Source organism: Corvus brachyrhynchos, unplaced genomic scaffold (genome assembly GCF_000691975.1).
Source record: "Corvus brachyrhynchos isolate BGI_N302 unplaced genomic scaffold, ASM69197v1 scaffold61, whole genome shotgun sequence".
NCBI classification, from domain to species: domain Eukaryota; kingdom Metazoa; phylum Chordata; class Aves; order Passeriformes; family Corvidae; genus Corvus; species Corvus brachyrhynchos.
In genome coordinates this window covers 3944858-3955774 of record NW_008236478.1, presented here as the reverse complement: position 1 = coordinate 3955774, position 10917 = coordinate 3944858, and the positions used below count along the sequence as shown (strand labels likewise).

General features: G+C 42.2%; 2 long non-coding RNA genes across 3 annotated transcripts in view; one reads left to right on the top strand and one right to left on the bottom strand.

Moving 5' to 3' along the window:
• Nucleotides 1-1515: 1515 nt before the first annotated feature.
• Nucleotides 1516-10917, top strand: part of LOC108444670 — a 24271-nt gene continuing 14869 nt past the window's right edge. The window contains exons 1-5 of one of the 2 annotated variants that reach the window (XR_001859299.1): nucleotides 1545-2547; nucleotides 3329-3563; nucleotides 5666-5809; nucleotides 6946-7073; nucleotides 10258-10408. This is a non-coding gene — a long non-coding RNA (uncharacterized LOC108444670). Of the gene's footprint in view, nucleotides 2548-3328; nucleotides 5810-6945; nucleotides 7074-10257; nucleotides 10409-10917 lie in introns of both variants that reach the window. The other variant, XR_001859298.1, reaches the window with a different exon arrangement.
• Nucleotides 10422-10917, bottom strand: part of LOC108444671 — a 2757-nt gene continuing 2261 nt past the window's right edge. Inside the window, exon 3 of the long non-coding RNA XR_001859300.1 lies at nucleotides 10422-10915. This is a non-coding gene — a long non-coding RNA (uncharacterized LOC108444671). The remainder of the gene's footprint in view (nucleotides 10916-10917) is intronic.

Genomic DNA, 10917 nt, shown 5'->3' with positions numbered 1-10917 from the left:
AAGCTATTTCTCTTGCCAGAACAATTCTTTGGCTCAGTCCCTCTGTGCTCTCAGGTTGCACCTGAGAAAGAAGGTGGCTGGCAGTGGCTTGCACAAAATATTCTGGCAGTGGCAACCTGTTCCGTGCTGGTGTCCTCCCCAGGCATGCAAACACTTCACTGAGGGAGTGCAGCATGCCTGAACAGTAGCTATTCTTGCTAATTCCACTGCTTTCAAGGAACACCACACTGACAGTCTGTGCATTGCACACCCAGTTTGTGTGCATGCAACAAAACCATTTTTTTTTTTCACAATAGCAGCAGATCCACTCTTCTTTTGGAAATAGGCTGACCAAAAATGTTGAGATATTCTGGTGTATTTCTGTCCTCAACACTAGAGATGCTAGAGGCCATGACAGAAATTAAAGTACAACCCAAAAAAAGAGATTTAAGAAGTTTAAGAATTGGAGGTGATAGATGGGAAGAAAGGTATGTGGCCATTTATGCAGTTTGGCTATTATTTTTTGACATTTTCATTTAACAGTGAAGGAGGAAAACCAAATTTTTGCAGATGTAGCTTATGTGGAGTCACTGTCACATTGTTTGTCATGCAAAAGTTTTATCTTGCACTTGAAGTGGTATGGCTGCAGCTGTTGAAACAGTCTAGCTTTCTGAAAAACAGTAAAATATCTGTGTTGTTTTATTTTTTTAACTTGAAAATGGCAAAACTGATTATTTACATTTATCCTGTTAATAAATGGAAAAGCCAAGTACACCTTTCTATTTAAATTTAGGTCCTGGAATTATTTCAGATCAACATGTCATTAAGTATCAGCTGTACGTATTATAGTTCCTTTTCCTTTCTTCTTGCCTATTAGGTAACAGGAAGTGCTTTTACTGTGATGTACCATAATGCAACACATCATGGCCCTTGGTTTGGGCTTTTTCCTACACATATCAAAACCCGACTCTTCTTCAGTTCTCTATTTTGATTCTTTCCACAGATGGATGGAACTGAAAGTTTCTGTGACAGGCAGCCTTCCAGACCAGCTGTCTGGAAGGTCTGGTCTGAGTCCTGTGGTAAGGAGACATCATCCTGTTGCAATTCCAGTATAACTTACACTGGTCGAAATTAAAAAATAATTCTATAGAAATGAATGAGTTACGTCAGCCACCTAAATGTAAGGAAAACTCAATCTACTAATTTCCAAGGGATTCTTCTAATAGGCCTAGACCAGTTGTCAACAAGGAAGCTACAAGATTGTAGCTACATAACCAAAATTTGCTGTGTTTAGGTGTGTTACCTACAGCAATGGCATGGGAAACACCTTATATTGACACTGGTCAGGCCAAGGCAGAAAAATGTCAAACAAATATACAGGCAGCCATAAGACCTGCTGTTTTGTGCTTCAGTAGTGCCCCTTATCTTCTGCCTTTTATTTACAGTTATGTTTTTTAAAAACAGAAATAATTTCCCTATGGTTTTCTTCCCATACAGTCTCCATATTACTATGTCTATCTTCTTCTCAGCTTGGTTTCTTGCCAGGTGCTTTCCTGCTCCATCTCAGGTGCCTGTGTGCATCCCATATGCAATCAGCTGTGATTGCTGGTTGGGTTCCTACCATGTATATACAGTTCTTCCTATTTATTTGGGCTGTCTCCCTACAGTCTATCCTGTATCTGCCCTATGATAATGCAATTTTGAATACCCACAGAGAAACCTGCTGTCTGTCTGCCTGGCTGTCACCAGTGCTGTTAATCCCCTGGGGAGGCAGGAAGGCATTAGGTTGGTGTTGTGGTACCAGTGAAGGTATTCTTATCTGTGATGCACCATTGTCTTTGTCGCTTTCATTCTGGAGGTGCCAGTAGCTTTTTGTTATCTGGCACAACCAAAAGTAACAGATGCACAGATGGAAAAAGAAAATCAGATTTTTAGAAGAAGAAAGTAAATTTCGACATCTGTTGCTTATATTCTGAACATCTGTACCACTGTGGCCACTAAAATGATGTCATATTTGTTCCTTTATATGCAATATCTAGATGTCTGCAATAACAGTGCATTTGCAAGTAGTGCTTGGTGTATTTTAATATGGATATTCAAATGCTGCTACAAATGTAGAGCTTTGGCAACTTAGTGGGAGTGCAGAGAGGCTGCTGAGATGAACTTCTGTCAGACACCACCATATCTCAAACTGCAACAAACCTGAGAGGCCTCAGAATGACTTTTTAGATGCTGGTTGTGTTCAGTGCTTGCCTGGTTTGCTGAGTTGAGCTGTGTTTTGGCATATGGTAAACATTGTGACTGATGTCCCAGATCCTGGAGCAGTTTCAGCTAAGTGACCGCTGGCAGCCCTCTAGCATTGTGTTCTTCCAAACATTTATCTGTTGCTGTGGCACATGCTGTTTACTTTATTTGCATTCAAGTGGGCTTTCTCTTAAACATTTTCCATATTTCTTTTTCTTTTTCTTATTGCTGCATCAAGAATGCAGCAAGTCTGACTGCTTGTGAAGGAAAAGGTGCCAAAGGAGCCAGTGCACAGCTTGGGTCACAGAGCTTCCCTCCAAGCTGGTAAGTCATGTAGATCCAAATGGATGATTAGATCCCTGCCTAGGCTTGAGCTCCAAAAATTATTTAGAATCCAAAGCTGTGCTGGTAATAAACTGGTTCACCATTGTCATCTGGTGGTCTTCTTCAGGGTAGTGATGGATACAGTGAACATGTGGATACAGTGATCCTGTAGGAGTCTTCTTCAGGGTAGTGATGGATACAGTGAACAAAATAATTACACCTGTAGGTTCTTAGTTGTGTGATATATACACCCATGACATCAACAACCCCTGGTGTGAAAGGAAACCCATCAGTAATGAATGGCACTCAGGACACATGGATATGTGAGATTCAGAGCACATAATGCCTGTTTCTTAGTGTTCTTCAGTGTTTTGTTCATCTAGATTATTGCATGTGTTCTCATAACCCATTATATACTTACATATAAAGTTATGCCTTTGAATTAGGGACAGAAGCACCTATTTGCCTTGCTTGCTTTAATGCATTTAGTATAATTGATTTCCAATTATCTAATTTAATTTCAGATCTTATTTTAGCAATAAGGTATTTTAAAAAGAGTTTCCTCTGGCACTGAGCAGTGTTCTCAATGAAGGTCCTATCTACACACATCCTAAAACCTTCTCTGAATGAGTACCTGAATTTGTGAATTTAGGGCAGGGGTTGTTTCCTAGGAGGTTGAAATTTGCTACTGATATTCAAGAGAAAGCTTTAATTTTGAATTTAAAGATATTTGTGTTTATTTCATTTGTTCTTCTGTCTCATTCTCTGTTACTGTCTACAGCTCCCGTTGGTGTGCTGCTGCTGCAAAGCAATGATGTGTGGTAGAGCACGGTGTGTTGGCTGCCTGTGGGGGCAGCAGCTGAGGTAGGGCACACCAAGAGCTGTATCTTAAAAGTCAGAACCTTCTTTGGCTGCCTGCAATGTCCCAACAGCGGGGAAGGAGTTGATTAATTATAATAATTCAGAAAGCCATCACAATGATTCAGAAAGAACCACAGTCACAAAGATCATAAGAGGTATGTTGAAATTAAACTTTAAAGAGTAATTCCAGGAAAGAGCTAATTTTTGACAGGCCACAATTCCTGGTACTGGTCTGACTGTATCTTGTAACTAAATAGAGAAAAGATGGGTAAAGCAGCAAAACTGTGATGGCAAAGGTCAGGGGTTAAAAATCTCTGGATAGCATAAAATGTTAAAGTATTTTTCTTGTAATTTTGAACTGATAACTCCTAACATTTCCAGTGATTTAATGATCCCATAGAAAGTTAAGAAATGTATTTAAGACCTGACACGGTAATAGAAAATCATCCATTTAAAGAAAAAAACTGCATATTTGTGGCCTTGTTACAGTAAGGATGAGGCAGGAAAGAGAGAATTCCTCAGCAGACCCTTAGCATGACAGCAGAATAAAGGAAACAGATACACAGAGTTCTTTCAGATTATTTCTCTAAACTAGGTGAGTACAGACTTCATCCTCATGAAAGCAACATTTCCTCTGGAAATGAAATCCAAAGCATTGAATATCCAATATTTTTGTACAGAGCCCAGCTCCGTGGGACTTCTCACAAAGGATATGTGAAAAAAGAGCCAGAATAAGACAAGGCCTGGTTGTGACAGCAGACTTGGTCCTGCGTAAAATACCTTCACACTTGCAAAGCATGCCTGGTTATGAGCCAAGAATACTCATTTCAGATGCTATATTTTTGCCAAGTATTTGTGGAACTAAAGCACCAACTGCATAATTTCTGCTTCTTTTGCTGAAGTGGCAGTGAATACAGGAGATTTAGCAGACTTAGACTGAAATAATTGAGCATAAGATTTTCAAAAAGAATCCTGGATTAGACATTGTATATCCCTAAGCCTACCTACTGCCTTGTGAGGGAAAGTCAGAAGTCCCTACTTGTTGAATTCTGGATTGCAATGTACACAGGAATGTATACATCTAAAAGTACACTCTTTGGAGACTAATTAGTAAGTTCCAGAGTTAGACAACCATAAGGAAATTCAAGAGTAACTGAATTAGCAAGCTTAATCATGCTAATATCATCATGCAAAAAAGGAGAAAAACAATGTTCCTTTCATTTTTGTGTGCTTGTCATTGTGAACAAGACATGCCTCTCAAAGAAAGGCTGGACAAACTGGTGCTGTGTAACCCAAAGGTGCAAGAAAAAAAAAAAATAGGAGAGCCAAAATGCATGACAATGATGTTCAAATATGCAAAAGGCTGCTGTTAAAAGGGTGGGAACAATCTCTTCTCCATGTTGTACTGAGTATGGCAGGGCTGGAAATACACTAAGTGTTCATTTTGATATGAAGAGTAGAGGTTGTGAAATATCAATATGGGGAGTTTTGGAGTCTCCATCTCTGAGATAAGACAAAAACATTTAGTTAACCCTTCCTCAGTGCAAAGGACTGGCAGGGCAAAGGACTGGCATAAACAACCTTATGAATATGAGAAAGTACCAGTAGCTTTTGGAGCTTTTGTTCATCTGTTTTGAGGTGGTTGGAATTTCCAGCTCTTTCTTATCTAAATAGGAACTCTCTCTGGAGTCCATTGTTCAACAGGAAAAATTCCTGGGTTTCACCTTAGCTGGAAGACTTAATTTCCTGTTTGATATTATAAAAAGAACTGTGTTTTCAAAGAAGAAAGTCCCAGACACGTTATTAGGAAAAAAGAACAATACAAAAGAAAAATCCCAAAGGACAGTGTAGTGCAACCAAGTAAAAAGCTTTACAGTGTAACACTGTCTTCACAGCATGTTTTTTATTCTTGCTAATTCCTGCAACCTAACCCAAATTAGATCCACAGAAAAACTTAGGTAACCTAATGTCTCAGTAGATGCCAGTGTCAACAAGTTCTCAGTGCTGAGCCCCTGTGCATCTGTTGGGTTCACAAATGATGATCCTTGGCTGCCTTTCCCATGACATTTGGCCCACCAGATGACTAACATGGCTAACTTAGGACACCCTGGAACAGAGAGAATCCATCTCAAACTTACTTGGCAATGAACACATAGTGGAACAGGCTCAATGAGAGTGATGAGGAAAGAGATGTCCTCAAATAGCCCAGACTTACATTCTGGAAGGTGAGGGACTTACCTGCAATTTTCTGCTCCAGAGCAGAGAAGGGTAACCCCGCCAAGTTCTGCTACAGCTCGTGTCACTGTTGACATCTCCAGCACCAATTAGTGTGAGGTTAGAGCAGAAGAAGGAAGAAGAACTCGCACTTCTGTGTTTGATAGTGTGTCAAGACACCAAAAAGGTAGGCATCATTGCATTTTAAGTAATGCTTTTATCTCCATGAGTGCTTGTAGTGTGCTTTTATCTCCAAGAGTGCCTAGCATTTTTAGGTCTTAAAAGTCTGCTTTGCTTTTTGACTCTGTCATGCATGGCCCTGTGGACTTATTTGTACTAAAGTTTTCTGTAAGTCTGACCAGATTTGTTAAGTAGTGAAAGCAAACTGATGATTTATTAGATCCTCAGGTGGAATGCTGCCTAGAAAAGAAAAAATCTCCTTGCTTTCTAGTGATAATAGCTTGTCTCTTCAATCCTAAGAGCTAACTTGAAACCAAGTAGAGCAGGATTGCACTTGAAATCCTATTTTGAACTACTTACAGATTCTGACACTTGCTTTGCTAAAATTTTCTGGAGCTGGTTGCTGTCCAAACATAATGTATTGATTTTATTCGAATTAGTGACATTTGGAAGAACCATTTCCTGCATTTAAGGAAGAAAATCAATACATTACTATCTTCCTTTGAAATATATCCACAGCTGAGAGAAAAAAGTAGGAGAACCATATTTCTTTTTGAGAAATGTCTTCACATGTCCTGTTGATGGTTGGTTTCTAGTTGGATGAGTTAGGGGATGTTGAAAACGGCATTTCCTGGAAGATCTGTGCACTTTTATTGTGATTATGTAGGAATGTCTTCGGGTGAGGGAAGATGGAGCTGGTCTCAGACTGTTGACTTACGCATAACAGATCTTTTGTTTCCAGCCCCCATACTCCAGCTCATTAGTTTACTCATCTGTTCTCACTTACAAATAAGAAGAGACCTTAGAAAGTTGCACTGACAGCAGGTTAATAGCCTTACAGTTGTAAAGGCAAGCAGTGATAAGAGGACATATAATCCCATGAGTTTTCTAGGCATGTTGCTGCTCCCTACAGTGTGTATTCCCTGGGTCACCTGATAAAGGTAACTGAACTGCAGTCATTGGCCCCAGGGACCTTGCAGTGGGGCCATAGCTCAGGAACCCTTGGAAGCACTTTTCAGTGCAACTGTTCATCAAACTGCTTGCCCTGGGCTCCCTAAAGTCTGCCTGTGAGTACCTGTCCATGTAACCTGTTATTATGATTTGGGTGCCATTGAGTAACGTTGCTCATTGCTTTCCTTACAGCATCTTTATGGACTGCTCTCTACTCTGTGGGCTCCTTATACCAGTGTGTCTGATGTCAGAGTGCTGTCAGTGTTTTGAGTGCTGCAGGGAGATCTGAATAAAGCTCCTACAAGAAGGTGCTTTCTCAGGTAAGGCATCTCAGTAAAGGAGCTGGGTACCTTGCACAAGTCTTTGCTGACTTGCTGCTTCCCAAAGATGCATAAATAGACCAAACAAAAAAAGTACAACACATGGAGTACTTTGCAACCTGTGTCTGATGTCTCCTGGTACAGGATTATACATTTTCAAGCACTCATAGATGTTCCAGTTTTTCTGATGGAAGCAACAGCCATAGATTCTGTAAGATTAAAAAAACTCTTGGCAACAAATTTCCTGAGGTGGTTGTCCCAAACATTTCTGTAGCTAGAACAGAAGTCAAGACTGCATTTAATGTATAGTTATTTAAAATGATAGGCTAACTTATGAGCCTGGAAAAGAAAGAAGACAAGACCGTTTACAATAGCATGTTGCAGTAATTAAGGTTATTATTCATAAGCCAATTCCTCCAGAAAGCCTCTAAACTGTTACCACCCACTCTTTCTCCTCCCTCAGCTTTACCAGTTGCTTTTCCACTTGATTATGGTGATGCAAAGACTACCCTTCAGAGGGCCAAACTTTAGGACAGCTATCCTGTCTTTCCTAGGCTTTCACAGGCACTGCTAAACTAACATTGCCTTTGATTGCATTTCAGCAGCTATGTAAGTAAGAATTAAAGTGAACATCTAAGTCTCAAGGGATTTGATTTATTTGTGAATATTTTTAAGGCAATGCACATTCATGTTGGCACAGGTATTGCAGCACGTACTTCAGTCACAGTGCCAAGTCCAGATTTCAGAGAGCTCAGTTTGCAGCCTGGATGTGTATGACACCGTTTTTCCATGTGGTATTAAATTTAAAACTAGTGATGCCAAGTGATCTGCTGTGCTGCAGTGGAGTTTGGCGTTGCAGCGTGGGACTTCCTTGAGCCGCCTGATCCTAGGGCTGGTTGAAGGGAGTCAGGCTGTGCTCATTCCCAAACCCGAGGAGCGTCACAAAAGCTGCCACAGAGTTTTTATGTCATCCTAGGTGTCACTTTAACTCTTGTGGGACGTGACTTGAGGGATCCCATGCAAATTCAGAGCTGGCACTGTCTCAGCACAATGACAGGCTCAGCTCTGCCAGAGAAAGGCTTCCTGCCCACGACAAGCCCGTCTGCGGCTTGCTTCGTGTTCGAGCTCGTTTCCCGTGGGAGCAACTCATCCCCGAGATCCTGACAGCCGGAGGGCTGGGAAGGAGCCGGGGGAGGCGGCGGGGGAGGGAGCTCTGGCAGGCGCGCTGTCCTCGCTGAGCCAGCCCGGGGCTCGCCGGGGGACGGCAGGAGGGGACACGCGTGGGACTGCGCGGACACGGGCTGCCACCTGCCCGCGGGGACCGGCAAGGACAGCCGGCAGCGCCTCGGCCCCGCGAGCGGCCGGGCAGCCCCCGCCTGCCACCCCCCGCCCCAACAACAGTGCCCACTGCCCAGCGTGGGTGTTTAAAATTTTAACAAGTTTAAAGGAATTTAAGTCTTGAAGAGATGTGATTGGGAGGTTTAAAAATACTGAATTTAGTGATCACTGTTCATTCTTGGATAAATGAGGGGACACTGGTATGAAGTTAGTTGCCCCCCTGCCCCCTCAAAGTACAGGAATACGTGTTGCCTCATATGTTAGAGGCAGACCTTGAACTTCAAGACCCTTTGAGATAGCCCAGATCACAGCCATCCTTCCCATGAGCTCCAGTGACAGCCGTGGTCCCCACCCGGCAGAGCCAGGTGCCAGGGCACAGCCAGCCCCAGCAGGGATGGAGAGTGGCATGCCAGGGGCCTCACTGTGCTTCACAGTGATTTGAGGAGTATCATAAAACGTTCCCAGAGATAAGTCTGGAGAGGCATCTTCATGTAGTTTTAAGGAAGGACTAGGAAAAGACCAAGAAACATAAATTTTCAGATATTGATAATCTGGAGAATGTATCAATCCCATTACTGACTGTAGGATAAACATGCAGGAAATGAAACTGGGTACTTCTGTATCATCAGTTTCTTGTTCATATCCCAATGACACATATACAGGCAGATCTATCCTGTCCTACAGAGAGCCAGTCATATGGACATCACTGTGGGAAGATGTATGGGAGGCAGGGTCAGTGACCTCTGTGTCCTGCTTGCCCCTGGGGTGTGGGATGCTCAGTGCTGTCTCTCCAAGGTCTGTGCCTTTGGCTTCCTCCTGCCATTGTTTCTCGTCACTTACTCCTCTCCTGTATTTGTTCAGGACCTATTTTTCCAGCATCCCTTTGGTCACAGGCATTTTTTGCTGATTCCCTACTAGGTTGAAAATAAATTGCACTTTGTCACAGTTGCTGGTATATTGGGGGAGTGAGAGACCACTGTGTAAAGTGATGGGAAAGGGCTCTCTAGCACTCCAAAAGCTTTAAAAATCTTACTTTCTGTTTGGAAGGGAATTTCAACTAAAACCACTGAAAAGCTGTTCAGAAAACACTGACTGTACATTGTTTTGTGATTGTTCCCACATCCCTTGTAATTCTCAACCGCAGCTCTGCACTAGAGGCTAGGGAGTGAGAGACCACTGTGTAAAGTGATGGGAAAGGGCTCTCTAGCACTCCAAAAGCTTTAAAAATCTTACTTTCTGTTTGGAAGGGAATTTCAACTAAAACCACTGAAAAGCTGTTCAGAAAACACTGACTGTACATTGTTTTGTGATTGTTCCCACATCCCTTGTAATTCTCAACCGCAGCTCTGCACTAGAGGCTAGATACACTTGGTGGGTATTTTTGCTCTTGCTAGCAGTGGGGTAGCAGGAAAGTGCAAGCTTCCCTTTGAAGTCCAGAATCAAAGTACTGACAAACAGTAAGAGAGTGATGTGAGTTTTGAGGTTGTATCTTCCCTTAAAACAAGAAAACCGTGTATCTCCAAGGCTTTTCCCAATACTCTTTTATTATTCTCACGAATTTGTTGGTATTGTTTTCCTTTTCTCTCCTCCATACAGGAAATAAGCCTGAGCTCTCTCACACTTTAATATGTTTGTCATGCTACCTGTGCAGAAACATTTCAGACTCTTTGTACTGAGCACTTCATTTCTCAGCCACATCTTTTCAAGAACTGGCAGCCTGCAGAATAACTTTGAAAATAATTTATTTCATATTGCAGCAGTCCTGTATACTGGAGCTGTCTTTAACTATTCCTGTGTTCTTCTGGTACCACACTGTAATACTGATTTTGTTTCTGTCATCTCACAGGTGTTTGGTTTGCTTGCAGAGCAGCTGGAACTGCACTACATTTTCCAGCATGGATGAGAAACTGGTGTGGGTGTGCACAGCAAAACAGCCTTTGGAATTTCTGAACAAACATCTCACACATGTGGGCACTTTCAATTTGCAGGGAACTTAAGTAAGATCATCCCTCTGGCCTTTTATTTCTATGTTCCTGTTCTTCTGTAGTAGATATTTTAAAATAATTGTTTTGGTTTTAATATTTGCATAACAAACTGAATTGTTTTGCAGCGTTTTGGGTTCCTGAAGAGCGAACTTTTCCTTTATAATCAGCTTTTCAAAACGTGACAAGTCATTCCCTGTGCAAGTTTCTGTTTCAGTTTTCACTTCCGTCGCGTTCCACTGAGGGAAGCTGTAAGGAGTTCTTTCAAAAATGGATGGTCAGGAACGAAATGAGGCCAAACGAGACAAACATTGTATCTGAGAACCGTTTATTGGTAATGAAAAACTAAAAATAAAAAGGAGTTACCCTACTAAAGACGGCTGGAAAGGACAGAAGAGAAGGAAGGAGAACGGAAAAGGAATAGGGGGCGGGGAGAGAGAGCGGGAGAGAGGGGAGACAGAGGGGAGAAGAGGGCGTTCCCAGCGGAGGCCGGGGAGCGCCGTCGGTGTCCGTACGGCGGGGCT